Source organism: Lathyrus oleraceus, chromosome 4 (assembly GCF_024323335.1).
Source record: "Lathyrus oleraceus cultivar Zhongwan6 chromosome 4, CAAS_Psat_ZW6_1.0, whole genome shotgun sequence".
In the NCBI taxonomy this organism is placed as follows: domain Eukaryota; kingdom Viridiplantae; phylum Streptophyta; class Magnoliopsida; order Fabales; family Fabaceae; genus Lathyrus; species Lathyrus oleraceus.
The window spans coordinates 469,855,902-469,862,327 of NC_066582.1; the positions used below are offsets into that span (position 1 = coordinate 469,855,902).

At 38.7% G+C, this 6,426-nt stretch overlaps 1 long non-coding RNA gene across 1 annotated transcript; it reads left to right on the forward strand.

Moving 5' to 3' along the window:
• The first annotated feature begins 360 nt into the window (after nt 1-360).
• LOC127076186 (uncharacterized) lies at nt 361-1,710 on the forward strand. Its single transcript, XR_007786780.1, has 2 exons — nt 361-1,516; nt 1,621-1,710. It is a non-coding gene; the product is annotated as an uncharacterized LOC127076186 (long non-coding RNA).
• The last annotated feature ends 4,716 nt before the right edge of the window (nt 1,711-6,426 follow it).

A 6,426-nucleotide genomic window follows, 5' to 3' on the forward strand; every position in this document is an offset into this window, starting at 1 on the left:
AGACTGTATTTTTTTAAATAATAGGTTTTGTGCTGACAATTTTAGTGTGATTGGCTTAATTTTCTGAATAAAATTGGTACTCGATTTCTTTTTTTTAATTGGTCAAATATTTTTTTAGAATGATTTTAAACATTAGTTAGATTTTTAAAAAAATATTAGTTAGTTTGTTTATAAATATTAATTAGTTTTTTTTTTAAATATTAGTTAGATTTTTCTAAAATATTAGTTAACTCTTTTTTAAATATTAATTAGTTTTTTTAAATATTAATTAGTATTTTTAGGATTTGTTATAATAATTATGATATGTATATATTATACATTGGATTCTAATCCATAAAAAACAAAATTCAAAATACCCCAACGTCTCTCATTCTCCTCCATCCACTGTCTGCTCCACTACCATTCCACTACAACTACCTCCTCTCTCTCGTACGAAAGAAAAAGAAAATGACAAAAAAAAAAGGTAATAAAAGTCATTCACTATTCACTCAGTCTCACACTCTCACCCTCAAAAAACCCTAGCCGCAATTGCCTTCTCCCACTCTCACGCACCTCCGCCGCTCCCTCAATCCAGCGCCGCCGCTTCAATCCGTTACCTTCATAACCAAACCCTCCTTCGATTCCGTCACTCCCCCAAAACTTACCTCTCCACCATTAAACCCTTACTCCATCGCCGATCATCATCTTCGCCGTCAAAACCCCAAATCTCCCTCCAAACCCTACATGCGTCGTAACCCCAACCGTTACTCACCTTCTGACCTTCAACCGGACACCTACAGCAAACACCCTCTTTCGGACTCTCTCCGATCTACTTCTCAAGCAACGTCTTACTACTACCACTCCAACACCCTTCGATTTTCACCTTTTGAGCATTTCTCCGGCAAAAGAGCCAATCCATACAAGAGTAACACGATACTGGTTTGAAAGAAGAACACGGTTCATATGTTCCTTCATAAGATACCCAGATCAAAAGATACAAAAGCGGATTAACAGAGTGAGATTGTGACTCTGCTCGAGATACTCCCAATCAGAATCGTTTTACCCTTTTCAGCTTCGGGAAGCCCTTCGACGGTTTCTATGAGGCTCGATTTGAGGAGCTTAACAAGTTGACCGTTGTCGTTTTCTTTACGGAGTTTGTGAGAGAAGAAACCGTCACGTCCGAACAGCAACAACGAACTCAGGACAACAGCAATGTAATGATTTGTTTGGGTGCACATTTGATTCTAGATCGGAGTATGTTTTCTGTGTTGGTTGTGGCATCGATGAACCCTATTCTGTTTTAATTAAACGTTAGATACTTGATGCGATAAACATGATGCAGCGACAACATCGATAAAACACAGTCGGTAATATTTTTTCTTTCTTTTGGGTCGTGTTTGATTGTTGTATTATCGCGATTTAAATTCTGTTTGGCTATGTTGTTTTGACATTTAAGGTCGTCTAAGAGTAGCATGATACTTGTGGTTTTCATGTTTGATTAATCGGGTTCGTGTTGCTAAGGTTCAAAAGTTTTATGGTGAGATTTTAAAATGATAATGAGTGTTAGATTGACTAAGGTTATTTGAATTGTAAATTGGTTGTTTGCATTTACTGTTTGACACTGCCTTTTAAAATTTTCAGACAAGGATGATATTTGGTGGTGATGGTGAAAATTTTTAACTTATTGTCGAGCTTCATGACCATGTTAATTGATTTGTTTTCATTTGTTTATACATGGGTTTGTAGTCCAGACAGATGGGTTTGTAGTCCAGACAGTTATGTAGCTACTGTCTCATGTGGAAGGAGAATACGGTGCATAAAAAAGGGGAGTAATTTACGAGAGAGGGTGAGAAAAGAGCGATTAGGTTGGCTATCATAGGCCTGTGCAATTGCTTTTGTTGAATATGTTGATTTCGTCCGATGCATAACCACCTAATTTTAGTATACTTTCCTCTTAAATTATTTTTATAACTTAAATTAGTGATTAATTATATTAATTATTTGATAAATAATTAAGTGGTTAATTGATGTTTGCTGTCATTATTCAGTTGGTTTAATCTAGGACCATACCATTTTACATATAAACAACCACATTCTTTAACTTCATTGACAAATTTTAAATTCATCTGACCCAAACTTATTTAACCAAAATTCTGATGAGTTAACGATTAAATGATTTTCTTCTCCACCATGTTTTTTTTTATAATAAACAAATTCAATTTCAGAGCTCATTCAATTCAAACCAATTTCAAAAAAAGCACAAATCATACAATTCTCGATTTAATATCGAGCCCATTTTAAAACACCCTTGTAAGTCGATTGCTCTTTGCATCGCCATCAACCTCACATAGCTTACTCTTGGGCTTCCTTACAATGAAACCTACTTGGTTATTGATTAATCGAGTAGATGAAATAATACACTAAATAAACTCTTTTCCTTCATAAATACAAATTCAAATCATTTTCCAAATCAAAATACAATTTCAAAAGATTTTTCTCTTAAACATAAACTTGGGATGAAAAGGAGATAGTAAGCGTACGCTTCACTATTTCTCAATTACTCGAACAATTGGCGTACGCCATATTGCGCGAGTTCTTGTCACCCGATTAAACCTTAACCCAACAACTTCAAATCATAATATTTCAAATCATTTATAAACAAATTCCAATTTCTTTTAACTCCATATTTTAAATGAAAAGAGGATAGGAGGCGTACGCCTTACTATCTTTCGATAATTCGAATAATTGGCGTACGCCATATTGCTCGGATTCTCGTCATTTCAAATTAAAAACCTTAATCATAACACATTCAAACCTCATTTTATAAATCAAATTCCAAAATCCTACAAACACTTAATTCCTTATTTCAGATGAAAAGAGGATAGGAGGCGTACGCCTTACTATCTTTCGATTGTTCGAATAATTGGCGGACGCCACATTGCTCGAATCTTCGTCATCAAATTAAAACACGATCGAATAAAATTCAAACTATTTTCACAAATCAAATACGAAATCTAAACATATCTTTTACAATTTAAACCTCGGGTGATAAAAGAGGGGAGGCGTACGCCTCACCCTCTCTCGATTATTTGAATAATTGGCGCACGCCATATTGCACAAATTATCGACTTCCGACTAAAACACGTTAAATAAACTTGGATAAAGGAATAAGGGGCGTACGCCTCATTATTCTTTGAATAAGCAAGTAGGAGGCGTACGCCTCACTACCGTGCATATTCAACATCCACAAACAAACTTTCAAAATAATTCGAACGAAAAAGGAATAGAAGGCGGACGCCTTATTACTCCTCGAAAGAATTGGACAATTGGTGAACACCACATTGCTCAACCTTTCGTCGTTCTTCAAAAGACATCTCAAACAAATCAAACCTAACTTCTCGCCCCCGTGCGATCGAAACCAAACCAATCAAACATCAAACACATCAATTCAACTCGTCACCCCCGCGTGACCAAAACCCTTTCAAAAAGAACACTGTCAATCCTTTCTAATGCGCATAACAAACCAGTGCTTAAGCCTCCGCCGAGAGTAGACAAGCCAGCGTTTAGCCTTTAGAACGCCGACCTACACAGTCGTTCACAAAACAAAACACACCAAAACCGTAGTGCCCGAACTACGAATGCTCTGATTTCCTTATTGCACCATAAGGATACGTAGGCAGGAGATTACTGTATCTTCGCGAGCACACTAATAAAAAACCTCCCCGTTCTCCTTTGGAGGTCTTCATCCATCTCTATTCAATATTTAATTACTCGAAGAAAGCGAATAACATTAAACTAACATTCAAATAGCAAATTGGACTAAAAGGTTCCCGTTGAGTACAACGGACGTGAGGGGTGCTAATACCTTCCCCTTGCGTAATCGACTCCCGAACCCGAATATGGTTGCGACGACCATTATTCTATTTTTCAAAGGTTTTATCGATATTTTCCTATTCCTTAATTGGGATAAATAAAGTTCGGTGGCGACTCTGTTCGAACATAAATTTTTCCGCGACCATCGCGAGGAATCGTATTTTTCGAGATGCGACAGATGGCGACTCTGCTGGGGAACCTGCTCCAAGCAAGAGAGAGTCAAGCCTAACTTAGTCAATTTGCTATGAATGTTAGAATACCGCTTTTTTACTTCTTTATATCTTGTTGTATTATTTATGCTACGTAACTTATTCTGCTATTATGTTGGGTGATCTATGGTTTCTGACACATGTTGTGAGATAAGCTCCGTACCCGAGCTTTGAGAAGAACTTAGAACCCGGAGTTGTGTAGTATTGAACCGGGGGGTGTACACCTCATTGGGACAATACGAAAACTCCACCTAGAGTAGATCTGTTCAAAATTTCCATCCTAATATGGCTAGCCCATTATTGCGAGGAAACGTTGAACATGGTCCATGACTCTGGGAACCTCATCTTAAACTGAAGTCCGTCTTCATGATTGGTGATCGTGTAGTATTGAACCGAAGGGTGTACACCTTGTTCGAACAATACGAGGATCCCACTTAGAGTAGACCGATTCAGAACTTCCATTTCAATGTGGCTAGCCCATTATTGCGATAGAAGACTGAATTTGGTCCATGACTCTAAGTTCTTATCATGAAAATGGATAACCTTAGGAGCCATCCTTTGTGTGTGGGGTAGAGAACATAGAACCTCTTTATAGAGTGTACCATATGATACCCATGTTATCCTGGATCCTAACTATACCTGAATTACATTTCCTTTGCATACCTAAATACAAAATTTCATGCATTCTCATCTCATCAGCATGAATTGCATATCATTTTCATAAATAAAAAAACTCATCCCATCCTTTGTCCATAACCCGCAGTTGAATTCCCGACATTCGTATCAGACTTGAAGTGGCTCTGAAAAGATTATGGATCTGTTGGAGCAAAACCACATTGCATTGAGAGGAGATGTGGACTCAATGAAAAACCAGATAGACCAACTTGTAGAGGCTATGATAGCTTTAGCAAAGAGGGAGGACAACATTCAGCAAACTGCAGCTATCGAAAATGTTATTCTAGCTCCAGTAAATAGTCCTACCCAACCTCAACTTACGAGAACCCCAGTTGATAACTCTGTTGTACAGGAACGTCATATCATTCGAGATTCCTCTTACCATGATGATGTTGAATATCACAGCTTTGCATTCTCCGTGCCAAATTCACATGGAACAAGTCTATTGGTTAATACTGAACAACCACAAGATGATAAGATTGCTAAAAGATGCCGCGTGCTAGAGAAAAAGCTCAAGGCCATAGAAGGACAAGATACTGTTGAACAGAGTGCCTTAGACATGTGTTTGGTACCTGGCCTAGTTATACCCCCAAAATTTAAAGTACCCGAATTTGAGAAGTACAAGGGGGATAGTTGTCCAAAGCACCATTTGGTGATGTTTTGTCGAAAAATGACCTCTCATGCCCACAATGATAAACTAATGATTCATTGTTTTCAGGACAGTTTGTCTGGGGCATCATTGAGTTGGTATATGAAGTTAGAAAGGAACCATGTTCAGTCGTGGATAGACCTAGCTAATGCCTTTTTGAAGCAGTACAAATACAATTTGGACATGGCTCCCGATCGCATGCAGCTGAGGGCCTTGTCTCAAGAACACAATGAATCCTTCAGAGGGTATGCCCAGAGATGGAGAGAGTTAGCAGCTCGCGTTGAACCACCTCTCTTGGACAAAGAAGTGATGGAATTATTCAGGGATACCTTGCAAAGTCCTTACTTTGAAAGGATGATTAGCAGTGTAGCATCAGACTTCGCTCACTTGGTGTCAATCGGAGAACGCATCGAGAATGGCCTCAAAAGTGGAAAAATCCAATGCGCCTCAAATAGTCAGAGTATGGAGAGTGAATTTATTCCTAGTTCCCAAAAGGAAGAAGAGGCTGAAATTAATGCAGTCTGGGAAGCTCCACAAGCTTCATACCAAACACCATTCTCTCCACATGGTCAGTATCCTACAAGTCGAGGATCTCCTCAGTATCAACAACAGATTCCACCTCAACAGCCATACAAACGACATAACACTCCACATCAGCAGCGCCAACATGCTCAACAAAGGCCAAGGAAGCCAGAGAGACATATTGATCCGCTTCCAATGCCATACAGTCAAGCACTTCCATATTTGATTAAGAGGGGATTGATAGTGACAAAGGAGCTAAAACCAGTCAGTCCTCCATATCCACCAGGCTTTGACGCCAATGCTCGATGTGACTTCCATGCTGGGGCACAAGGGCATTCAACTGAAGACTGCAAGGTGCTCAAGAGTAAGGTACAAACCCTGCTTGATTCCAAGATGTTCTCATTTGCGCCTCGAAGCTTGCAAATCAATAATACTTCTTCGCCTAGCTATGCGGGTCCATCAATCCAAACCGTGGAAGAGATTTCCGAGAATATGTCTGAAGATGATTGTCATACTAGT